At 45.2% G+C, this 27,102-nt stretch overlaps 1 protein-coding gene across 1 annotated transcript in view; it reads right to left on the bottom strand.

Annotated features, from left to right (window-relative positions):
• The window catches only part of TMEM67 (transmembrane protein 67), a 4,866,727-nt gene that overhangs the window by 3,257,499 nt on the left and 1,582,126 nt on the right, over positions 1-27,102 (bottom strand). The window lies entirely within an intron of this gene.

Raw genomic sequence — 27,102 nt, 5'->3', positions numbered from 1 at the left:
GGGAGACCCTATCTTTGTGAATTATGTAGGGTGATTTGCAGGACAAGGCCTGAATTTCAGATACTCTTCTGGCAGATGTGATTCACCACTAAGAATGAAGTTTTCCAACTCAAAAACTTTAAGTCACATGTAGCTGATGTTTTGAAAGGGGGATGAGTAAGCAGCTGAAGAACTAGTGTTAGATACCATGGAGCAATGGGGTCTTTAAAAGGAGGCCTTAACATTAAGCATCCCTTAAAAAAGGCTTTACAAAGTTTATGTGACATCAGGGATGACCCTTTAAAACCCATATGGAATTTAGAAATTGCAGCTAAATGAACTTTAATCGTAGAGTCAAAGAACCAGTTTGAGAGAGGTTAGCTAAGAAGTCCAAAACTTTACGAACAAAACTTTACGAACCGGGATTATATAAGGGGGTCAAGTTCATTTTTGGAAGCCCAGCTAGCGAACTTTTCCCATTTACTCTGACACAGCTTTCTAGTAGAAGGTTTGAAATGGGCCACGATGATTTGGCAGACTGGAGAGGTTAGGGAAGAATGCCTGGCAATGATGAGAATTGGAGAAGCCATGCCGTGATCTTGAGATGGAGATTCATGTGGGTGTCCCTATTATGAATGAGACAGCAGATATGGAGCTGGGTCCAGCATCCATGGTTTTTGGAGAAGGTGAAGCCAAAGGAAGGGAAACCAAACTTGTCGAGGACAAAATGGGGCAATGAGGATTATAGTGTTCTTTGACCTCTTGGCTTTCCTTAGAAACTGGGATATCAGAGGGGCTGGGATAGAGAAGACGGGATGGGCTAATCAGGGAGAAAAGTGTCTCTGGGTGACTCCTCCAGAGGGGGGTTTAAGGCAAAGTAATTGCTGCACTTATTGTTTAGACGGGACGCAAACAGATCGCAGCAAGGGTGGCCCCAGGGGCAAAAAATCTCTGTCACCACAAAACTAAGAGACCACTTGTGAGGCATGAGAATAGTCCTGCTCAGCTTGTCCGCTATCATGTTGGAGCTCCCCAGAATATGCATTGCTGTGAAAAAGCGGTTGGAAGAAATCACCCAGTGCCACACTTGGAGGGCTTCTCGACAAAGGGGGTAAGATCTGGTTCCTCCTTGTTAATGTACCAGACTAGACTACTGACAAGTTGTCTATCTGAATTGCTACTGTTCCTAGAGAAAAATCATCCTGAAATACTTGTAACACTAAGAGCACTGCCCTCATCTCTAGGATATCGATGTGCAAACTGGCCTCCAGTTGGAACCAAGTGCCTTGGACTGTCCTTCCCAGATAATGTCCCCCACCCCATCTAGGAAGTACCCGTAGTCACTATGGCTTGGGGCTGTGGAAGAATGAATGGATGGCCCGAAAGAATCTTGTTGGAGTGGAGCCACCACAACAGGTGGTCTTTGCAGCGATTGGTAGTCAAGATGTGGTGTGACATCGGCTGATCTATCAGAAACCACTGGGAGGCTAGCAGCCATTGTAGAATTTGCATGTGATATCTGGCTAAAGGAATCAGAGTGATTGAGGCTACCATCGAACCTAATGCTTATAGGACCAATCTGGATGGAAAACCTGTTCTGGATAATCTGGCAGACCTGAGATCTGATCCTTTGTAGTCTTTCTAATGGGAGAGAAGCAAAACCTGAAATTGTATCAAACATGACTCCAATGAATTCTAGCTGTTGTGAAGGTTGTAAATTTGTCTTTTCGAAGTTTATTGAGATGCCTAGAGATGCAGAAAGATGCAGTGTGTAATCTCTGGCCCATTTTGTCTGACACCTAGTGGTAGCGATAAGGAGCCAGTCGTCGAGATATGAAAAGACTTGAAATCCTTGCAGCCTAAGATGACCTGCTTCCTCCACCATGCATTTGGTGAACACCCTGGGGGCTGAGACAATTCCAAAGGGCAGTACTTTGAAATGGATATGACTGGCTCCCAGCCGGAAGTGCAGGAATATCCTGGAGCGTTTGTCCATTTTTATGTGGAATACACATCCTGAAGATCTATACAGCACATCAAATCATCTTTTTCCATGAATGGAAGTATAGATTGTAACGAGACCGTCCAAAATTTGGTTTGCTGAACTGCTTTATTGAACTAGCTGAGATCCATAGTGGGTCTCCAGTCCCGTGTTTTTTGGGCACTAAAAAGAATCTTGAGTAAAACCCGGATCCTATTTTGTCTGATTGGACTTTTTGGATGACTCTTTTCTTGAGCAGTTTTTGAATTTCTACTACTGCTGCTTCCCTATGATGGGGTGGGAACATCCGGTAGTGTTTTTTGGGGTTTTGAACTTGAAGAAAGTGGAATATTGTAACTTCTGGAAATAATTCCCTGCACCCATTTGTCCAATGTTATCAGTTGCCAGGTGGGTTGGTGCAGGGATAATCGTCCCCGGACTGCCTCCAGAGGAAGGCAATCGGGCTCCCATTCAGGAGTGGTGGTAGGAGGTACCCAAGAAAGAATCTTTGGATCCCTGATTCTGCAGGCCACCTCTGCCTCTAGGGCAGTGTCTTCCATTATTACTTCCCCCTGCCTCGAGGAAAGTCTTTGCCACATGAGTCTTGGAAAGGCTCTTGGGATTTCTTAAACCACAACCTCCCCACTTCTCTGGTTTCTGGAGTAGGGCCATTGAGAAGTGGAGAAGCATCCGGCTACAGCAGAAAGAGTCTTCCCATCCTTCTCACATCTGGCCAGTGTATTTTTTACCTTAGGACCAAATAGGGATGATCCGTCAAATGGAGCGGTGACGAATAATTATTTAAATGGCTCCGCAAAGTCACACAAGCGCATCCAGGTGCGTCTTCTAATAACGATGCCTGAACCCGCTGCCCTTGTCGACCCTTCAGCTGCATGGGTAATCAGCCTCATGAACAAGTTACAAATTGCTTTGAGGGTGGCAAGCTGAGAAGTAACTTTGACTCTAACTCTTCAGCTACTGCTCCTGAAAGAATATCTGAGAGCTCTTTGATCAGATCCCTCTGTAGCCTAGTAAAATGCACCATGTAGCTCAAAGACCTGACAGCAAAAGTCGAAGTGTAAACGTGCTTCCTGAAATTTATCCACAGTCCTAGACCCCTTGTTAGGAGGAAGGATAGTAGGACTTCCTAGGTAAATTCCTTCTTTGTGGCTGCTGCTAACAGCATGGCATTTATGAGAATGCCCTTGGCCCAATGTTGCTGCTCTTTGGGGCAGAAAGAATCCAGTCAGGTCTCTTGGGGATCGGTTTGATGGAGTCAGGCATATTCCACGCCCACTGTGTGATCCATTTAATGAGCTTGTCAGTGGGTGGAGATCTCCAAGAGGTAGAGTGTTGGGCACGAAAAGCCTCCTGGTATACTGACTCCTCTATAGCAGGCTGAAGGGAAGACCAGCCACCCCTCTGTTTCAGGATTTCCAGGATATCCCTGAAGAAATCATCATCAGGGGGTGACCTTGGGGAACCTTCACCTATATCAAAGTCGGTATCCTCAATGAAGGACTCCTATGGAGAGTCTAAGTGCTTCCTCTTCCACTTTCTTTGCAGGTACTTCCTTGGGGGAATGTTCCAGGGAAATGCCTGAAGTGGAAACCACCAAGGTCGGTCTTTCCTGGGACTTTTCTGCCCTCTGTCCTAGGGATAAAACTGATGGAAGCTCTGGTCAACAGGAAGTAGAAGTTTGGCCCGACAGGGATGGCAGAGACTGGGAGTCCACAATGGACACGTCCTTCTCCATGATTCGGAAGGCTGAATCCCCATAGAGAGACATCTCAGATGCTCAGGTAAGAGCCGCCCTCTCCAAAGCAAAAAACACAGCATCAATGGGACCAGATGGTGTCCCGGGCTGCGTCCTACATGAACTCCAAGAGCAGCTAAACCCAAACATAAAACTACTGTTCAATCTCAGGCTTACTACAGGATATGTGCCCAAAGAGTGGCGTACAGCAACAGTGGTCCCTCTCCATAAAGGTGGTGCCTCAACGGATCCTGGTAACTATCGCCCCATAAGCCTGACTAGCTTGGTCTGCAAAGCTATGGAAAGGATCATCATGGACCTCATAAATAAAGATATTGGGGACCTACAAACACTGGATCCTATCCAGTTCGGCTTTGTTAAGGGCAGATCCTGCCTCTTAAACCTGGTTGATTTCTTTGAAACAGTCACCAAGGCCATTGACGAGGGGAAGATGGTCCACACAGCCTACCTGGACCTCGCAAAAGCCTTCAATACAATACCCCACTCGGGCATTATAGATAAGCTCACCAGCTTAAATATAAACCCCTATGTCACTAAATGGATTGCAAACTGGCTCAAGGACAGAACCCACATGGTTAGAATTGCTGGAGCCATGTCAGACTCCAAACCAGTTACAAGTGGTGTCCCACAAGGCTCAGTCCTGGGACCTCTCTTGTTCGGTATATATTTCTCGGAGGTACAGGCCAACACGGAAGGACTGTGGCTGACCAAGTTCGCAGATGACTGCAAACTGGGCCATAATCGACTCTCCAGCCGACACAAGCATCCTCCAAAAGGGCCTCATAGAAACAGACAACTGGTGCCAGAGCCATGGCCTCAAGCTAAACGCCAAAAGTGTATAGTCATCCCTTTGGAAAAACAAAGTGCCACAAATTACCACATAGGTGGTAATCCATTAAGTACAGAAGAAGTAATTAGGGACCTGGGAACCCAAGTTGATAGCAATCTCTCATTTGACAACCACGTGGCCAAAGTGGTTAGAAAAACATTTTATATAGCCCACCTAATCATGAAGGGATTCACATCTAGATCAGGGAGGTCATCGTGCCTCTTTACTCATCCCTCATCAGGCCCATAATTGAGTACAATGCCCCTTTTGGGATGTACCTTACCAGACACCTGCAGCAACTGGAAAGACCCCAAAAGTACCTCACCAAGAGGATCAAAGGGCTCAAACAGATGCCATATGCTGCCCGGTTAAAGAAACTCCAGCTCTACTCAGTGGCATACCGCCTGTTCAGAGGCGATCTGTGCCTGACGATAAAGCCATGTCCAACCCGGAATTAATGGACATGCTGCACCTCAGAAAATCCAAATCCCATCGAGCCACGCTCGAGAGACTTGAACCTCAGCACTGAAATAAATAGGACATGCTGGAGGGCCAGATTCATAACCCAGAGGCTCCCTTCACGCTGGAATAAAATCCCAGTCCAGGTTAGGCAGAGTCCCTCATTGACTCTCTTCAAGAGGAATCTTGATGAGTGGATGGGAGATCGTAGGTTTACCCCGGGTATCACTTCTGTGTCACTGTTAGACAGAGGCACAGTATACTAACCTCGAAAAAGGGCATAGCAAAATAAATTTAAAATGGGTGGCGAAAGCCAAACACATTCTGGCTAGGCTTATAAATGCCCTAGGCAGATAGCCTAGTATGAACCTATGAACCTATAACTGAGCCTAGAACCAAAATAGACTCCGTCAGAACAGTGGTCCCACCTAGCACCGAGAAGGCAACCCCCAAACCCGAAGCCTGGGCCAATCCAACAAAAGCCAAAGCACAGAGGATCATGGAAGGCTCCGAAATTATAGAAATTAATGAAGTCGATCCATGCCCCTTGGAACTGGCCATGAAGTCTCAACCCTAAGAGGTCTCCAGGTCCAGAAAAACTGGAAGAGCTTAAGGCAATCCTGGGTTCCGGAGAAGAGGTTCTTGCCAGAATCAAGACAGTCAGAGCCAGGTGGGTCGGTGCCATCGGCTCCAAAGACTCAATAGGAGTTGGAGGAGGAAGTTGAAGTGGTGTCATAAAAAGGACCAGTCCCGGTGCTGACCTGGCTGGGAACCGAAGATAATCCCCTCACCGTCAGGAGCTAATCCACCAGTCTCATGATGTGAGATTCTGAGATATTCTTAGTGGATCGAACAGACGAATTCGAAGATGACATAGGTCGTCTTGATTTGATAAAAGGGCTTGGTGGATAGTCCTTGAATGGGTTGATTGAAGGGGGAGTATCTGCACCTTGGTAAGGGAGGCAAACTTGAATGCTCCAGTATTGATACACTTTCCAGTGTCTAGACAGTTGGAACCGAATCAGAGGATTTTGCAGGTGCCGAGTCCTTTTTGCCATTCGGTGCAAAGGGAATTTTTGACACTGAAGGCGGTTTCAATATGTTTTAGGTGGTTTCAAGAAGGTACTTGGAACAGAGTAAGGTCTCTTTTTATGCTTAGAAGAGGAGGAGCAAGAGGATGACAAACTGGCTTCAGTCCTGGACCCAGAAATGGCCTCTTCAAAATCCCCTTTTAGTAAACCTTTCAAGATAAATTTGGTTTGCCGCTCAGTGAGAGTTCAAGCAGAGAAACCATGGCAAATCGAGCAGTTCTCTTGTAAATGTACTTCTCCCAGACAGCACACACAGGAAACATGCCCATCAAAATTGGGCATTTTTCTATTGCACTTCTGGCATCTTTTAAATCCAGAAGTGCCCTTAGAAGGCTTAAAACGCTAAGAAAAATAATAGAAGAGGAGTTTTTTTTTTTAAAGGAAAGGGGAAAAGAGAAGGAAAATGGCAATTATGGTATTCAAGAAATACCCAACAGGTAATAAAGAGTACCAACAATGGTACATAAGAGAAAAAGCACAGTTGTGTACACTTACTATAAATGTAGATGTTAGAGTGTATTCACTGTTGCAGTCATTACATTTGGGTAATCTGCTGGCAGGTTGCCCTCAGTCGGCCTGAATTCCAAAGTCTTGGGTCCTGCGTCGGTTGCTGTTTCCTCTTCCATGACGTCAGGTCATCAGGGGTATAAAACAAGCAGCCAACGCCATTTTCTTTAGTTTTTCTTGCCCCAGATGTCAGGTGCCCCCAAAAAGGTAGCAAAAAATATATATATGTATATAAACTATATATACATGCAACAATACAAACTTTACCCTCATCTACAAGCAAATACACCACATAGGTTGTAGAAGATAATGAAGGGAAGAGAAACTCCAGAATAAAAGGGGGATGGCGGGTGGGTAACCTGGACTGCAACAGTGAATACACTCAAACATCTACATTTATGGTAAGTGTATACAACTGTACTATGTTCTTCGTGTTTCACTGTTGCAGTCATTACATTTGGGTAGAATCCCAAAGCTAAGGATGGGAGGCTAGAGCTAAACAGCATTAGGGGTGGCTATAAGGCCCTGCAGAACTGCAGTGGCAAAGCCTGTCCTGGACTTAGAGTAGAGAGGCAAACAATAATGCTTTGTAAAAGAGTGAACAGAACTCCAAGTAGCAGCCTCTAGAATGTCTTTGGTTGGTACTCCTCTGAGAAAGGCTGCTGATGTTGCTGCAGCTCTGGTGGAATGAGACCTAATGCCCTTGGGCACAGGTATGCCATGGTGTAAGTTGCAGAAACGAATACAGTGGCTTATCCACTTTGAAATAGTCTGCTTTGAAATAGCCTTTCCTTCTGATCCTGCAGCATATGTCACTAGTAACTGCTCAGTTTTTCTTAAAGCTTTAGTCCTGCTCAAGTAGAATCTTAGCTGTCTTGTACATCCAATGAATGCAGAATCCTCTCCCCCTTGTTCTGCGGATTTGGATAAAAGGTTGGCAGATGAATAGTTTGGTTAAGAGCCACACTGGAAATCACCTTAGGCATAAATGAAGGATTGGTCCTCAGTGACACCCTGTCTGGGTAAAAAATGATAAAAGGCTCCACAGCCATGAGGGCCTGTAGCTCTGAGACACTTCTTGCTGAAGTAATTGCCAGGAGCAGAGCTGTTTTCCATGATAAGAACTTTAGGTCTGCAGTAGCAGCTGGTTCAAATGGAGGCAGGGTGAGCTTTTCCAACACATAACTGAGGTCCCATGCAGGAATTGGTGATCTTCTGGAAGGCCTTAAATTTTTGGCCCCTCTATGACACTGCTTTAGTAAAGGATGAGAAAAAGATTGGTGGCTCTGTGTTGTAATGAGCCGAGATAGCGGAGGCATGGATTTTTATTGATGAAAAAGATAAGCCTTTGTCAAGCATCTCGGTCAAGTATTGTAAAATCTGAGAAATATTTGGCTCTGCTGTATCAGTTCCTTGTGCTTGGTTCCAAGCAGAGATTCTCTTCCATTTATCAGCATAAGACTTTCTAGTACTAGGCCTTCTGGCTTCGAAAATGACATCCATCACAGCTTTACTGAGAGGTGTTGTTTGAATAACTACATGATCAGACATGCTGCCAGGTTCAGTGTTTGGAGCCGATTGTGCAGGATTTGATTGTTTTGCTGGGACAGTAAGTGAGGTATTTGAGGTAAGTACCAAGCTGGGAAATGAGACATGTTCCTTAGGACTGGGTACCAGTATTGGCGGGGCCAGTCCGGGGCAATTAGTATCATCTTTGGTTTCTCCTGTCTGACTTTTAGTAGTACCTTGGGAACAGGAGGCAGAGGAGGAAAGGTGTAAACTGATAGGTTTTTCCAACTGAAGGATAGGGCGTCCACTTTTCCATGCTTGTCCGTGATAAGTCCTTGTGCAGAATTTTTTCAGTTGATAATTTTGAGGAGAGGCAAATAGGTCTATGCCCGGTCTCCCCCATTTCTTTATTATCATGCTGAAGACTTGTGGATCTAGTTTCCACTCGTGAGGGTCCATAAGGTTTCTGCTTAAATCGTCTGCCAGAGTATTTTGCTTTCCTGGCAGGAATTGAGCTTGAAGATGTACTTGGTAAGTCAAGGCTGTGTACCACAGTGCCATGGCTAGTCTGCAAAGGGGGTATGAGTGTGTGCCCCCCTGCTTATTTATATACCACATAACCGTGGTGTTGTCCCGTCTTTATCAGTAGTTGTCCTGGATGAAGTAAGACCATGAAGGCTGTCAGGGCATTTTGAACAGCTAACATCTCTTTTTGATTGATATGCAGATGCATTTGTTTTGGGGTCCATATGTTCTGAATGCATCTTCCCGCCAGGTGGGCCCTCCATGCATAATCTGATGCGTCTGTTAAGGTTTGGCTGGCAGGGGGTAGAGTGAAAGGCTGTCCCATGTTCTGGTGACATGCCTTTGCCCTCCACAGAAACTCCTGTTGTAGGCAGGGAATGAGATGAATCATTGTTTCCAGACTGTGACAATGTTGACTCCATAAATTTTTTAGGTACCATTGTAGTTTCCTCATATGCAGTCTTGCATATGGAATCAGTAGGATGCAGGATGCCATGAATCCCAAAGCCTGCAGAATTTGTCTTGCAGTTAACTGGAATTTTGTTGCCATCAGACTGAAGTAAGTAGTGACTTGCCTTTGTCTGGCATGAGGAAAGCCATCTGGGCAGTTGTATTCAAGCTTGCAACCAGGAATGTTATCTTTTGAGAAGGTACCAGTTGTGATTTCTTTTCATTTATTGTGTACCCTAGGCATGTTAGAAGCCTCTTCACAAACGCCAGGTGCTGAAGAAGAATGTCCTTGTTCTCTGCATGAATGAGAGAGTCGTCCAAGTAAGGATAAATTTGTATACTTTTTTGTCTGCAAAATGCAATTACTGGTGCCAGGCACTTTGTAAAGACACTGGGCACAGTAGATAAGCCAAAGGGCAGCACAGAGAATTGGTAATGCATAGAGCCAGCCTTGAAATGGCGGTATCTTCTGCACGTTTTCCTTATTGGGATATGCAGGTATGCCTCTTTTAGATGTAATGTCACCAGCCAAGCGCCCTTGCCCAGCATGGGCAGAAGCTGCTGCAAAGTTAGCATTTTGAATTTTGGAATGTCCAGGTATGTGTTCAAAATTGTTAAGTCCAGTATTGGGCGCCAGGCCTGGTCTTTTCAGGGTACCAAGAACGGTCTTGAATAAAAACCTTGTCCTTTTTCCTGTTCTGGTAAAGGCTGAATAGCCCCCATATCCATGAGGGACGTAACCTGGTTCTGTGCCTCTGCCCATTGATTTTTTGGCAGATCCGGCCAACCGTTTGCCATTGGCAGAGTATGGAATTGGAATTTGTATCCCAGAGATACTATGTTTAGCACCCACTTGTCCTGGGTTGTTAACTGCCAATTTTGAGAAAAAGTGTTAATTTTTCCCCCTAAGGGTGCAGCCAAAAGGTAAGTGCTTGGTGATGGCAGAGGGAAGTCATTGAGACTGTTTTCTGTAGGGTTGCGCTTTATTTCCTCCAGATTTGGAGGTAGAAGCACACCATTGCTTTGACCTGTAAGAATCTTGTGACTGGTATATAGAACATTTAGGGCATCTGGATTTGCCCCTTTAAGCTCTGTCAGACACAGGAAAGGACCAATTTTTTGTAGACCAGTGTCTACTGAACCTTGGTGGCTGCACTTGTAAGAAGTCTTTTACAGTTTGCATAGACTTAGCTTTGTCTTCCATTTTCTTTAAAACCTCTTCTGCCTTAATACCAAACAGAGTATCATGCTGTAAAGGTGCATCCAGCAATTTAGCTTCAACATGATCAGGCAAATTTTGCTCTTTTAGCCAGGCATGGCTCCTAATCACAGATCCAGTAACTGCGGCTCTGCAGGAGCCCTCGAAGGAATCAAAACCACACTGCAAAGTATGCTTTCCAACTTGTTCTGCTGCATGCAATAATTACTGCAATTCTTTATTTTCTGCACATTCAGAAATCAACATCATTTTCTGTTTCAGCAATCCCATAACATGTTGTTTAATCCTGAGCATATGAAACTGGCAGTTTAAGGCCCTAATTGCCAAGGTTGCAGATATATAAACCTTCTTTCTCCATCTATCCAATGCCCTTGAATCTCTGTCAGAGGGGGTAGGATTTTTTGCTGTTGAGGCCTTAACCCCTTTTGGACCCTGTGAAATAGTTTCAGGGTCAGCAGCAGGGTTTCTAAATAAAAATTTGTGTGAGTCAGGGACCCTGTAATATCTGTCTGGCTTGCTGGGAGCCGGAGGTAAGGAGTCTGGAGTCAAGCTTGACTCCAAAAACACATCATCCACAATGTCTAAAACAGGAGGTATAGCTAAAGGCCTATGCTGAGGGTGAAGAAGGAAATCCCTGAGGCTCTTTTTTGATTCTGAGAAATCTTGACTCTCCCAGTGAAAATGCTCCCTTAAAGTATGCAAGGTTACTCCAAATGAATAATCCTCAGGAGGAGATGCAGATGGGATAGATTCCTCTGCATCAGAATCCTCAGAGGGAGGTATAGATAATTCCTGATCAGAAGAGGAATCAGAAGAAATAGAAACCTGATCTGAAGATTCATAATCAGTGTCTTGCCTAGGCCTCTTATCAGGAGGGGGTTGGGAACCCTTGATCAAGGTAATTAGGTCTTCAGCCATTTTGATCATTTTTTTGGGGGCATAGAGGCCTGTGTGCGTGGTTCAAGCATCATTTTTTTAGCTTTAGAAGTTGCTTTTGTCTTTGATTTTGAAGCTGGCATTGGTTTTATATAAAAATGTTGAGGCCTGAAAACACCCTCAGAAGCCGGTGCCTGCTCAGCGGCTCCGGACCCATCCAAGGGAGAGACATCCGTGGGTACAATACTTTGAGAATCTCGCGACGTGCCGGGCTCCACATGGGTCTCGGTAGGGGCCTGCGACTCGAAACTAGCGGGTATCAGGGTCTGCGAAAACACCTCACTGAGTACCGGCGAACCGGCGACTGGCTTAGGAGAAGCCTCATCGATTTTGGACCTTGACGGTCTGTCTCTGTCCTTTTCTTTGCGATTTTTGTGTACTCCGGTAGTCGGATTGCTATCCGACGACATTGCAGGGTAGTTAAATCTGCTTCCAAAATATTTTAAGGCAAAAATATACCAACGCTTAATAGTGCGTTGGTTAAATCTAGCACAAAACTGACAGCCAGGCAAACTGTGATCAGGGCCTAGGCAAGGAATACAGTATAAATGAAAATCCTTATGAGGTACTTGCTTCCCACAAGTAATACAATTATTAACTTTTTCTGACTTCGGTATGAAGCAAGAAAAAAGTTTCCCCAACGGGGTACTTAGCTTTAGTGAAGACTTTGGTTCTGAAACTCGAAAATTTCAGGAGTCGGCCGACCGGCACTTGCGAACTGCTTCTGCTTCGGGCACCGCACGGCAAGAGAGACTAAAGAAAATGGAGTCGGCTGCTTGTTTTATATCCCTAACGAACTGACGTCATGGAAGAGGAGACAGCAACTGACGCAGGACCCAAGACTTTGGAATTCAGGCGGACTGAGGGCAACCTGCCCGCAGATTACCCAAATGTAATGACTGCAACAGTGAAACACGAAGAACATCTACGAACTGTAGTAATATGAGGTAGAAAAAGAAAAACACTAAAGTTAAAAGCGAAAGGCGCGGGTAAAAGATTAAGTAATCGGAAGATAGTTTTAAGATATACAAGATAAATAAGGAAAAACTTACTTTAATCAAAAGCCAAAGCTTGAGAGAGGTTGTACCCATCTGACATACGAAGTGACAAACGAGATCTGAGGTAATTTAGAGAGGAGCATTATGGGTAGAGACTAGCTCAAGAATCTGGAAGGTGCCAGCTGAAGTAAACACTTGAGTCTGTTCCAAGGCTCAGAACCAAGCTCATAGTCAAGGATTACGTGAAGAATGACATCAGATGTTACTGTTTTGCTTGTGTTTGCCCCCTATGAATTCTAAACATTGAGTGGGTTCTAGTAATGATTTTTCATAATTTATAGTTATTCCCAGATTGGAACATGTTTAGATAACATTGTTTCTTGCTTTTAGTAGTAGGTATCATGTCGGGACAGACATGAGACAGTCGTCCAAATATGGAAACACCCAGAATCCTTGCAGTCTGAATTGAGCTGCTACCATTGCCATGCATTTGAACACTCTGGGGGCTATGGTGAAGCCAGAAAAGTAGGTGCCTTCTGGATCCGCTGTCCATCTTTATGTGGTAGTACGCATCCTGAAGGTCTATAGAGCACATCCAGTCATCCTTTTCTAATAAAAAAAGAATGGACTGAACCATGACCATCTGGAACTTGCTGCGTCAAACTGATTTGTTTAATTTGCTGAGATCCAAAATCGGTCTCCAGCACTCTGTCATTTTTGGTACTAAAAAGAATCTTGAGTATGTTCCGGATTCTCTCTGGTCTTAGGGGACCTCTTGGATGACTCATTTTTCTAGCAGCCTTTGAACTTGAATGGCTGCCTAATCCCTCTGACTGGGTGGAACACTGGGGACTTTTTTGTTGTGGGGAGGAGAACGGGAAAAGGGTATAAAGTACCCTCTGCAAATGATCCTCTGCACCCATGTATCGGATGTTATTTCTGACCAGACTCTCTGGTGTAAGGAAAATCGGCCCCCAATTGCCTCCAGAGTAGGGCAATCAGGTTTCCGTTCAGGAGTGCTGGAAGGTCCTACCAAAGAAAGCATCTCTAGACCTTTGATTTTGTGGGCCTCCTTTGCAGCAAGGGCAGCATCTACCACTGGAGTTTTCCCCTCTGCCCCTGGGGGAACTACTTCCATGTGTGCCTTGAAAAGACCCTTAAGATTTTCTGAACACATCTTCTGCTTCTTGAACTGTTTTAAACTGTTTAAAGTTGTTTTTGCACCTGCACTTTTAAAGTTTGTCCTGTTTGTTGCATTTACCTGTTGAGGCTACACACTCAAGTGCGCTAGCCTGTGTTACATATTTATTGCACTTTCCTGCTGTTTGTTGCAAAAAATAATTTTCCTTGTTTCCCGTCTTTCCTGACCTAGAGTAGTCCAAATACAGGCTTTGCTGTATTCTGGACTTTTGGAAAGTTCCTGTGTTGCCCATTTCCTTTCTTGGATAAAGGGAGGCTTCTTTGTTCACCAGTGGCAGTGGGGAGCTTGGAGCAGCCTATCTATCCCTGGAGGAGAGTTCCCAGCACAAGAATCTGGTAGTCTATTGGCCATTTTGGGCCAATTTCTAGCTCTTTCAAGTCCCCCTGTATAAAACCCGCTTTAGCGCGGCTTTGTGCGACTTTGCGCATACCGCAGCAATCGGGCACAGCACCGCTTAATTGGGCTTAAACCATTCTCGGCTCCACAAAGTCTGCTCTTCACTTTTTCCCTTAGAACTGATCTAGTTCTCATAATAAACACCATATTCCCCACTCTAAAGCCTGGCACTTACTCACTAAAGCTATTATATAAGTCAGCACTAAAAAATTAAAAGCACTACACCCTCACAAACTCCCCTTGAGTACTTTGTTCCCCATTGGCCCTTTTTTTCAATTATAAAGGAATTCCCAATACTATTCTAGCATGCCCAAAGGTCAGTTGTCAATCTCCTCTCCGGTCCAGCTGGTGAATCTGGGAATCATGAGGCAATGTTACAACTGCCTCATGTACACAGACAACCCTCTCCTCCTCCCAACAAATTCCAACACATGTGAGAGATGCAACCATATAGCCAAACTGGAGGCTAAGCTCTCTCAACTCAGTACTGGCGTAACCAGTCAGGAGGAGAAGGAAACCACACTCACTACAATTCCAGTCTCACATAGACCTACCACAACAGCAAACCAAACACAAACACACAAAAACATACTTGGAGGCTCTAAATAAAAATCTGCCTAAGCAGCAGAGACCTCCAAAGCAGACACCCAAGCAACTGCTACCCCAAAACAAAACACGCAACACATAGCTCACAAAGCCAGTGTGCCGAACAGTCACAGCCCTTAAGGCTAAACAACACACCTGATACACTTGTAATAGGTGACTATCGTCAGGCACACTGACGTCCCGCTCACCAGGCTGAACAAGGAGAAGGTCACGGTGAGCTGCCTGTCGGGCGCTAGGATCTGCCACATAACACAAGCACTCAGGTCACTCCAAGGCAAGTACAAATATGACTCAGTCATTGTCCATGCCGGTGTGAATGACCTGAGACGTACCTCCCTGGACTACATGAAGAGAGACAGAGGAGCTCTCTGAGCATGTGGCCCAGGCCGGTATGACCCTGACCTTGAGTAGCATCTTACCCTCACCAAGAATGATGCCACAATATGAAGACAAGATGATCAATTTCAACAATTGGCTTAAGTATTGGTGTCATTCAAAGGGGATCCAATGCCTGTCTGCCTGGGATGACATGCTCGACAAGCCACGATGCCTCACTATGGACGGCTTGCACCTGTCACCTCTGGGTTTTCGGATATTGGCAAAGGCTCTTGCCACCCCCATAGTGCCTTTTTTAGGCAAGGCTCAAAAGACAAACCCACCTCCATAGGTATCATAAGGGATAAGAAACTAAGAGTAATTCTACTCAACGCCAGAAGTCTAAACCTCAAGATGCACGCACTCGAAACTCTCCTTAGCATGGAGAACATCGATATCTGTGCAGTAACAGAAACCTGGTTCAAGGTTCCCGAGAGCACACCAGCACTACCAGGTTATACCTCATACCATGTTTTTCAGACCCAAAACTTGGACCGAACCACAAAAGGAGGGGGAGTATCAATATTTGTCAAAGATACCCACACCTCCAGGTTGGTGGCACAGAACGAAGCATCAGAGACTATCCATGTGCAACTAATAGTGGGTAAAACTGTATCCAGTTTATAGCCTGCTAAAGACCACCCTCCCAAACCCAGGAACCCCACTCGGCCTTCCTGAGAACACTGGAAAATATGAAGGTCTCTCCAAACACCATTATATTGGGCGACTTCAACTACCCTAACATAGACTGGGAGCATTACTCTAGCTCCAACACACTAGCCCGAAGGTTCCTAGAATTTATAAACTCAAATGCTATGGAACAACTTGTTGCCACTCCCACAAGAGGGGAAAACATACTGGACCTGATCATCACCAACATGGGGATTCTATGCTCCAGACCAGAAGTGTATCCCTCACTGGTAAGATCAGACCATAAACTAATCTCACTAGATATTCACATCCCGACCCCAGCCCCTGCCCAGAAAACCACAGTGAAAAACGTCTCTAAAGCAAATTTCACACTCTTCAAAACCGAGGTGGAATCCTTCAAAGCCCCCGGGCCTGTGGAAAATACGGCCCAGACCGCAGAATCCTTTATAAACGCATTCTATGAACACCTTCAGGAATGCATGGATCATGCGATCCCAAATAAAACCAAGACCCAATCCTCCAAAGGCAGGCGTCCTGTCTGGTGGACCCCAGCCATAAACAAACAATACAATAGAAGGAGGAAGCTACTACATGAGAGAGCAAAATCCCAAAAAGGGAAGGCATCTCTGATCAGTATTAGCAAAACACTACGGGCACTCATAAAATCGTCTAAGGCCAGCTTCGAGAGAAAAATTGCACAGGACACTAAGGATAATCACAAGGCTTTCTTTAGTTATGTTAGGAACCTGGGTGGGAATTCCCAGATATGCTCAGAATTAGTCCAAAATGACAAAAAATACACCAAACCCACAGACATTGCCAACATCCTAACTGACAGGTTCAGCGCAAACTTCTCCCCCCCTTCCCCACCAAAAGGACAAATATCTATCCCAGCAGAGTGCTGCCCCCCTGACATCTCAGATGCTCAGGTAAGAGCCGCCCTCTCCAAAGCAAAAAACACAGCATCACTGGGACCAGACGGTGTCCCGGGCTGCGTCCTACATGAACTCCAAGAAGAACTAAACCCAAACATAAAACTACTGTTCAATCTCAGCCTTACTACAGGATATGTACCCAAAGAGTGGTGTACAGCAACAGTGGTCCCTCTCCACAAAGGTGGTGCCTCAACGGATCTTGGAAACTACTGCCCCATAAGCCTGACTAGCTTGGTCTGCAAATCTATGGAAAGGATCATCATGGACCTCATAAATAAAGATAGTGGGGACCTACAGACACTGGATCCTACCCAGTTCAGCTTTGTTAAGGGCAGCTCCTGCCTCTTAAACTTGGTTGATTTCTTTGAAACAGTCACCAAGGCCATTGACGAGGGGAAGGTGGTCCACACAGCCTACCTGGACCTTTTTCAAAAGCCTTCGATACAATACCCCACTCGGGCATTATAGATAAGCTCACCAGCTTAAATATAAACCCCTATGTCACTAGATGGGTTGCAAACTGGCTCAAGGACAGAACCCACATGGTAAGAATTGCTGGAGCCATGTCAGACTCCAAACCAGTTACAAGTGGCATCCCACAAGGCTCAGTCCTGGGACCTCTCTTGTTCGGTACATATTTCTCGGAGGTACAGGCCAACACGGAAGGACTGTGGCTGACCAAGTTCGCAGATGACTGCAAACTGGGCGCCATAATAGACTCTCCAGCCGACACAAGCATCCTCCAAAAGGGCATCATAGTAACAGACAACTGGTGCCAGAGCCATGGCCTCAAGCTAAACGCCAAAAAGTGTATAGTCATCCCCTTTGGCAGAAACAAAGTGCCCACAAATTACCACATAGGTGGTAATCCATTAAGTACAGAAGACGTAATTAGGGACCTGGGGACCCAAGTTGATAGCAATCTCTCATTTGACAACCACGTGGCCAAAGTGGTTAGAAAAACATTTTATATAGCCCACCTAATCATGAAGGGATTCACATCTAGATCAGGGGAGGTCATCGTGCCTCTTTACTCATCCCTCATCAGGCCCATAATTGAGTACAATGCCCCTTTTGGGATGTACCTTACCAGACACCTGCAGCAACTGGAAAGACCCCAAAAGTACCTAACCAAGAGGATCAAACGGCTCAAACAGATGCCATATGCTGCCCGGTTAAAGAAACTCCAGCTCTACTCAGTGGCATACCACCTGCTCAGAGGCGATCTGTGCCCGACGTATAAAGCCATGTCCAACCCGGAATTAATGGACATGCTGCACCTCAGAAAATCCAAATCCCATCGAGCTACGCGCTCGAGAGACTTGAACTTCAGCACTGAAATAAATAGGACATGCTGGAGGGACAGATTCATAACCCAGAGGCTCCCTTCACTCTGGAATAAAATCCCAGTCCAGGTTAGGCAGAGTCCCTCATTGACTCTCTTCAAGAGGAATCTTGATGAGTGGATGGGAGATAGTAGGTTTACCCCAGGTATCACTTCTGTGTCACTGTTAGACAGAGGCACAGTATACTAACCTCGAAAAAGGGCATAGCAAAATTCATTTAAAATGGGTGGAGAAAGCCAAACACACTCTGGCTAGGCTTATAAATGCCCTAGGACAGATAGCCTAGTATGAACCTATGAACATTTTCCCACTACTTCGCCGATTCCTGGAGAAGGATCTCTGCAGAGTGGAGGAACATATGCCCACGGCAGACAGGGTCTTCCCATCTTTCACCACCTGGACATGGTAACTTTTACTTTAAGGCTGAACAAGGAAGTACCGTCAAAGGGAGCAATGACAAATGAAGACTTGAAAGGTTCCACAAAGAGTCACATAAGTGCATCCAAGCACGTCTCCTTATGGATATGCCTGAACCCACTACTCTACACATTCTTTCGGCTACATGTGTAATGAGCCTCATGGAAGAGCTAGATATGGATTGTAGCGGGACAGCTGAGAAGCAGTTGAAGGCTTGTACTTCTTTAGACATGGCTCCTGAAAGGGTATTTGACAGCTCAATGATCAAATCCCTTTGCAATCTTGTAAAATGTGAAAGACAATTCAGGGACCTTAGAGCGAAGGTCACTGATGCATAAACACACTTTGCAAATTTATCTGTAGTCCTGGACTCTTTGTTTGGAGGATGGATAAAAACTTTCTTTGGCAAATTCTTTCTTGGTGGCTGCCACCATGAACATGGCATCTACAAGTACACCTTTATTCCAGAACTGTTTGCCCGCTGGGGCTGTAATAATTTTTTCTGATCTCTGGGGAATAGGTTTGATGGTGACTGGGGCATTCCATGCCTGCTGAGAGATCAACTCAATGACCTCATCTGCAGGTGGGGACACCCAGGAGGTAGATGGCCAGGCATCAAAAACCACCAGATACACAGACTCGTCAGACAAAGGATTGCTGGACTTCGAGCCAACTCTCTGTTTTAGGATTTCTAAGATGTCTCCAAAGGATACATTAGGATGTGACCTTGGGGATACTTCACCCTCAAAGTCAGTGTCTTTGGTGATGGATTCCTCAGTGGAGTCAAGGTGTTTCCTCTTACACGTCTGCTTCTTAAGGACCACCTCCATGGGATGTTCTGGAGAGGTATAAGAAGAGGTGGGGGAACCTTGGTGGGAAGTCTGGGGTTTTGGTACCCATTTGTCCCGGAGAGAGATCCAAGCGAGAAAAACATGTGCAGAGTTGTCAAAGGTGAAGGTTCTAGATACAAGGGGTTAAGGCAGAGTCTGGACTGCAGAGGCAGACATGGCTCTCTCCAGAGCCTCAAAGACAGATTGTCCCCAAGAAGGAAAGGACTCTGGATCAGAAAGGGAATGCCTCTCAGTCGTAGTCCCGTCTTGCTCAAAAACCACCTTCTCGAGGTCAAAGCCAGAACCAAGCTGGTCCAAGCAAAGTCTCTAAGACATACAGACAGCTCCAAAAATCTCAGGGTCAAATCCATCACCTCAGAGATAAGGCCATTACGGCTGTGAGAGGTCTCCAGCTCTGACTGGGCGGAAGAATTCAGAGCAAACATCTGATCCGAGGAAGGGGAGATCTTCAGATTCGAAGCAGACAGTGCCGGACGGTTCAGATCTAATGCTCCAAAGGAAGTCATAGGAGGAAGAAGTGGAGGGGTAGGAGCCGAAGGAGCCCCGAACATACACGGTGCCCAATCTTCTTCACTAGTCTCGCCATGTCTTCTGCGGTGAGACTCCTGGAAAATCAAGCTGACATGACTGATGGAGATTTAAGTCTCTCCAGGAAGGGAGATGGGACCCTGGAAGGGACCGGATCAAAAGACAGTAAATATTGAGTCCTAGAAAGATGTATCTGATCCTAAGAGTCCTTACTTGGTTGGAACAGATCCGAAACAGTCAGTCCTACAGGTTTCAACATTTTTGCCTTCAGATCAGATTTCGTTTTTAGCAGTAGGATTCAACAGAGAAGTTGGTTCTGAATTAGGTTTTTTCCTTCCTTTGTCCAAGACTCTAGAGGACGAGGAAGAAGCAGGGCTAGATTGTTTAGACTTTTCCTTTCCAATGCTCTGTGGTTGAACACATGACAAACAGCACAGTCCTCCTGCAGGTGAAGGGGGCCAAGGCAATACACACACAAGGTATGTGAGTCACTAACAGGAATTCTGTGACCACATTTTAACACTTTTTAAAGCCAGCCACCTTATCTTTATCCATTACAACAGAAAGAAATACAGCACAAGAAGAGAAAAAAGAAGTTATGTACTTACCTTAACGTTCCATGTGAGTTGTTCATCTCGCCTTCATTCTTACAGATGGGTTCAGAGCCGATCCTTGGCTCCGAGTCGGCCTACAACAAAGCTCGAGGTCTTCAGATAGCTCGAGCCCAAGTCCTTCTCCCATGTTGCACCTAGAGTTACCTCAGATCTTGTTTGCTGCGTATAATAATACCATATGTTATTCTATCACTCTATAAGAGAAAGCTATGGAAGGGTTGAGCATCCAGAAAGAATCCAGCATCTCGGTCTTCGAAAAACCCTGGAGGGGGTAGGAGGGTGGGAAGTAAGAATGAAGGAGAGATGAACAACTCACATGGAACGTTATGCTAAGTACATAACTTTGTTATGTGAAGTTGTTCTATCTCGCCGTTCTTTCTTACAGATGGGTAGCGTCCCAAACACCATCTATCTCGGGTGGCTCACGGTAGTATGTTTTTCAAGACAATAGACCCAAAGGAGGTCCTGGTCCCTAGAGACCCTGTCATCGTTGTAACGAGTGATAAAGGTATGAGGTCTTGACCAAGTGGCTGCTGCACAAATGTTATCTATAGGAAGTCTGGCAGAAAAGGCAGAGGATGTAGACACTGCTCTGGTAGAATGAGCCTTAATGTTTTGTTGTAAGGGCATATTAGCAGCTGAGTAAGCAAATGTGATACAATTGGATAACCACTTAAGAGTTGTTTTGGCCACTGGCATACCTTTTCTGGAATTTGAAAAGGAAACGAAAAGCTGTTCAGATTTCCTAAAGTCTTTTGTTCTATCAAAGTAAAATCTGAGCTGTCTATGAACATCAAGTTTGTGCAGCATATATTCTAAATTGTTGATGTGATTGGGGAAGAATACTGGCAAATCAATAATTTGATTAAGGTTAGCTTCAGTACAGACTTTAGGCAAAAAGAAGGGATTAGTTTGTAGTGAGACTGTCAGCAAGGAAAATCAAAAAAGGAGGTTTAATGGACAAGGCGTGAAGCTCTGACACTCTACGGGTAGAAGTGATAGCTACTAAAAAGAGTCTTCCATGACAAATATTTCAAATCACATGAGGAAGCTGGTTCGAATGGAGGGAGAATAATGCAAGAAAGTATAACATTTACATTCCATAGGGTATACGGAGATTTCACAGGTGGTCTGAAATGAAAGGTCCCTTTGAGAAAGGCTTTGGATAGTTCGTGTGACATTATGTTCAATCCTTCAAATCCAAGATGAAAAATTAGAGATAGCACAAGTTGAACATGAACTGTTGCTGCTGCAGCTCCTTTGTTGAAAATCATGGTCAAGAACTCTAGTATAGAGGCCATAGGGGCTAAGGAGGGATCAATGTTGTTTTGTGAGGCCCATATAGAAAATTGTTTCCATTTGCTAAGGTATAGCTTTCTCATATAGGATTTATGAGAAAATATTAGAATTTGCTGCATCTCATTGGAAAGGTTATGGAACCTGGCTATGATGGGAATTGGAGCAGCCAAGCTGTCAGCTTCAGGGACTGGAGAGAGGGATGAAGTTACCCCGAGTGCGGCAGAAGATCTGGAACTAGGTACAGAATCCAGGGGTCCTCCAATTGATGAAATCGAAGGAAGGGGAACCAAATCTGACGAGGCCAATGAGGGGCTATTAGAATGAAGGTCCTTCCCAGAGCTTTTGCTTTCTGTAGTACTTTGGGTATCAATGGACTTGGCGGGAATGCATAGAGGAGATCCGGAGGCCAATCATGTACGAGTGCATCCCTTGGGGCTTCTTCCAGAGGGGAATTAGAGCAAAATATCTTCTGCATTTTGTGTTCATGTGGCTGGTGAAAAGGTCGCAACAAGGCTGGCCCACCTGTGGAATATCCTGTCCGCCATTTCTTTCTTGAGGTACCACTTGTGAGGCAACAAAATTGCTCTGCTCAGCTTGTCTGCTATCACGTTGGATTTCCCCAGGATGTGCACTCCTAACAAAGTGCTGGGTGGATATAGCCCACTGCCATACTCTTAGGGCCTAGCGACAAAGGGGGTAGGACCTGGTTCCTCCTTGTTTGTTCAAGTATCAGACCACTGACATGTCTCTCTGAATCGCAATTGTACCCAGAGGAAGAGAGTCCTGGAAGTACTGCAACACAAAGTACTGCTCTCATCTCTAGGACATTGATATGCAGATGTGTCTCTTGATCGGTCTATGTGCCCTGGGCTCTTCTTCCCTGAAAATGCCCCCCAGCCTAAAAGGGAAGCGTCCGTGGTCACTGTGGCCGCTGGTGGGGGTAGAACAAAAGGATGACCTATCGTGACATGGAGAGGTCAACCACCACTGAAGATCCTTTCTGCATGTGTTCATGATCATTATAAGATGAGACATTGGGAGCTCTTGGTAAGACCATTGAGTGAACAACAGCCATTGCAGAATCCGCATGTGCATGTGACCTAATGGGATGGCTAATACTGCAGCTACCATCATGCCTAACAATTTTAGTACTTCTGATGCTGGAGCCTTGTTTTTGGATATGATACTGTGGACCTGCTGATGGAGTAGTAAGACTCTTTCTGCTGGAAGTCTCAGAGTGGAGGTGGTGATGGTGTCCAATTCTGCTCCGATAAAAACAGTATGTTGCGATGGTGAAAAAGCAGATTTTCCTGAGTTTATTGCAATGCCCAGCTGACTGCAGAGTGAAAGAGTGGTGTCCCTGGCTTGTATGAGTTGATGCCTGGTGATGGCGGTGAAGAGCCAATCGTCTAGGTACGTAAACACCTGGAATCCTAAATGTCCAAGGTGAGCCGTGACCACTGCCATGCATTTGGTGAACACTCTGGGGACTGTAATGAGACCAAAGGGCAGGGCTCGAAACTGGTAATGATCGACTCCCAGCCGGAAGTGCAGATGATCCCTGGATGGTCTGGCCATTTTTATGTGGTAGTACGCATCCTGAAGATCTATCGAGCATATCCAATTGTCTTTCCCTAAAAAGGGAAGTATTGACTGAAGCATGACCATCCGTAACTTCTCTTTCTTGACAGATCTGTTTAGTCTGCTGAGGTCCAATACATGGTCTCCAGTCCCCTGTCTTTTTTTGGGACTAAAAAGAATCTTGAGTAAATTCTGGATCCTATCTGGTGTGCTGGGACTGGATGGAGAACTCTTTCTGTTAGCAACAATCGGACCTCTATTGTTGCCTATTCCCTGCAACTGGCTGGAATGTAAAGATTTTTTTGGTCAATGGAGGGGGTGTGGTGAAAGGAATGAAATATCCTCTGGAAATGATACTTTGTACCCAGTTGTCGTTTATTTTGAGCCAGGCGTCTGGATAAAAAGATAAGTGACCCCCGACTGCCTCCAGAATATGACAGTTGGACCTCCCTTCAGGAGCGCTGGTAGGGCTTCCCAAAGAACTGATCTCTGTCACCCTGGTTTTGCGGACCCCCTCTGCTGTGAGGGTGGCGTCTTCCATTATTGCCCCCTCCTCTGTCCCAGGAGGAGGGTTCACCACGTGTGTCCTGAAAGGCTCCTTGGGCTTTGCGGAACCACATCTTTCCTCCCCTTTGACCCTTGGGGTAGAGTCTGGTAGGGGTGGAAAAACGGACTCCGATGGCATAGTCTTTCCTTCCTGCTCACACCTGTTTCCTTAACTTTGGGCCTGAAAAGGGACGAGCCATCAAAAGGGGTATTAATAAAGGATGACTTAAAGGGCTCCGCAAAGGAACACAAGTGCATCCAGGAGTGTCTCCTAAGAGCAACTCCTGTACCAACTGCCCTGCTCATTCCATCAGCTGCATATGAAATGAGGCACATGGACAAGTTTACTATGGAGGTGAGGGTAGCAAGCTAGGAAGCAACTTTATCTGAAGCTCCTGCAGCTACTGTACCCTGAAGAGTATCTCCGAGCTCTTTTAGATCTCTTTGCAGTCTAGTAAAATGGGTTAGATAGTTGAACAAATGCAGTGCAAAAGTCGCTGAACTGTACGTACGCTTCCCATATCTATCCATGATCCTAGAATCTCTGTTAGGAGCATGGAGGAGGAAGTTTCTGAAATTTTCTTTTTGGTGGCTGCCGCCACCACCATAGCATCAACTGGCACACCCTTAGTAAGAAAAGATTTGTCCTGGGGGGCAGAAATAAATTTATTAGGCCTCCTGGGGACAGGCTCCATGGTGTCCGGAGACTCCCGCAACCTTCGTGAGACCAGCTGCATAAGCTCATCAAAAGGCGGAGATACCCAAGAGGTGGAGGGCTGAGACCCGAAAACCTTCAGGAGAACAGACTCATCTTTGGTAGGTTTGGTGGACTGCCAGTTACCCCTCTGCCTAAGAATTTCTAATATCTCAGCAAATAAGATATCCTCAGAAAGGGACTGTGGGGACCCTTCTGATTCAAAGAAGTCAGTATCAAATGTGAGAGCCTCCTGTGGGGAGTCTAAATGCTTAATTTTACAGATTCTCTTCCTGGGAACCTCATCAGTGGGGGCTTCTGGTGAGGTCTCGGAAGAGCAGGGGCTACCCAATGGTGCTTCCTGAGGCTCTGGATCTCTACGCTTGGCAAGGATCTCTGAAGCAGAAGCAGACACGGGCATTTTTTGGGAGGAGGTAGCCAGACCTGAAGTCGAAGATGTCTTGGGAGACATAACTCTCCTCATGGCTTCAAAGGCACCTCTGCTCCGATGAGAAGAGACTGACTGTTCCAAGAAAACCATTGATACCCCGGGCACAGGGACAGTGGGCTCAGAGCCAGAGGTAGGAGCCAAACTCATCCGAGCTGAAGCCCCGAGAGGCAGAATCGGAACAGACAAGTCGGTCTGACTATCCTCCCCAGACCAGACTGTGTAGGCTCCTAGATTCCTCGATCAGCACCGAGGACGTCAGAGTAAATGGAGCCCAAGACACTGGAGCAGGCGTCGGCTATGAAGGCTCAACGATCAAGCCTGACTCCTCTGGCTTCGAAGGACTGGTATGGCTTGGAGGAGGAAGAGTAGTAGATGGTAAAAGGGTCAGAGCCAATACGAATTTAGCAAAGGCCGGTGCCTGTAAATGCTTCTGCACCACACGATCCACATCCAAATCGGAAAGGCTAATCGAAGACCGAGATTAGTGGATAGAAGGAGGTACAGATTGTACGAGTAGAGACTTAGGCATTTCGGATACCAGTTCCAAAACCAGGGACCGGCTCCGAAAGGACAAGACGGTTGGCTCTGAGGTCTGTGGAACCGAAGACTTTTTTGATTTCTTTATCTCAGAAGACTTAAAAGACTTTGAGGATTTGCTGGACCCATCCTGGTCGCTCAAAGCTTCTTGAAAGGAAGGTTTAACTAAACCTCTGTCGATTAACTTTCTTTTTCTGTCCTGGAGAACCTCAGAAGAGAAAGAATGACAGATGGAGCAACTTTCCTGGAGATGCAATGCTCCCAAACAATAAACACAATTCACATGACTGTCAGTGACAAGACATTTTCTGCCCACATTTAGGACATTTCTTAAACCCTGACTTAGGGTGTTTGTCTTTATCATGGTCAGCCATACTGTAACACACTGTCAATAGGGTGCTGCAAAAACTAGATATACCAAAATAAGAAATATCAAACAAGCCCTTTTAAAACTATGGGCTAAAATAGTAATCAGCACACACACACACAAACTATTTATCTAAACTCTAAAGAGTAAATATATCAAAGTTGTGACAAAGTCGCAATACAAACTCTAAAGACTAAATATAACAAGCTGTCTAAATATAACAAGCTGTAAGCACACAACTACAATCTAAAGTACTAATAAAGATTTAGCAGGGCCTAAAATAAAACTAAGCCAAGAGAGCAAAATACTAGTTTAAGAAAAAGGCACACCAAGGGAAGGGAAACTACACAAAAATCTATAAGAGCTCATCTAAGTATCTAAAGATAAAAATCAGAAATTTTTATCAATAATTTATTTATTTTATTTATTTTTATTTATTTATTTAAATTTGTTGACCGGGAGTGTCCGACTGGATGTAGGTCCATTTTCAGCGGAGGCCCGGGGAGAAAAGCTCCACAGTAAAATAAACAGACAGTAGTTACACATTGGATTACATAGCGATTAACAATTTAACATAGCAATTACTTACAACATATTTACAGATGAAGAACATAGTACATCAGTAAACAACTAGAATCTTTATCTGTGAAGTACATAACAGACATTAACAAATGTTACAATGAGAAGTTCCTGCTGTATAATTAGTACTAGGCTTATGAGCATCTCAGCTTGCTATAATCAAGGTAGTTAGTGGAGTGGAAATAAAGGTAGTGGTTGGATGGGGTGGATGATATTAGAGTGGGAGTTGCAAGGGCATAGCCAGCATGTTTTTAGGTGCGCTTTTAGTAAAGTTTTGAAGTGGGTACATGATGGTACGGAGGTAATTGTGGGTGGGAGTGAGTTCCATAATTTGGCTATGGCGCAAGAGAATAGTGCTTCACCAGCGAGTTATTGACTTTAGTGATCTGCAAGTGATTTTTGTTGCTGGATCTTAGTGGTCTGGTGGTGCGATAGGGTTGGAGTAGATTCTGGAGGGATGGGACATTTAGTGGATGGTTTACTAGTTTGTGGGCGAGTGAGAGATGATACCACTGAAGGAGGTGAGGGAGTTCAAGCCAGCCCAGTTCAGCAAGTGAGAGACAGTGGTGACTATAGTAGGATGCCCCTGAGGCGAATTTGGCGAGTTTGTTGTAGCAAGTCTCTAGCTTGTTTAGATCACATTGCCTTAGGTTGGTATATATTGGAGAGGCATAAAGTAAGGTGGAGATAAGGTGGGAATTTGCTATTGAAATCTTTGCTGCTTTGGTGAGAAATTGCTTATTTTTGTATAACGCTCCTAGTTTTTTGTGGACTTTTTTATGGTCATGGATATGTGAACGTCAAATTTTAGTTTATTGTCCATTTCCACTCCTAGCAATTTGGTGTGTTCAGTTGAGTATATAGTGGT

The sequence above is a fragment of the Protopterus annectens genome, chromosome 3.part1, assembly GCF_019279795.1.
Source record: "Protopterus annectens isolate FY-2018-M chromosome 3.part1, PAN1.0, whole genome shotgun sequence".
Classification (NCBI taxonomy): domain Eukaryota; kingdom Metazoa; phylum Chordata; order Ceratodontiformes; family Protopteridae; genus Protopterus; species Protopterus annectens.
This window is presented reverse-complemented; position numbering and strand designations above follow the sequence as displayed.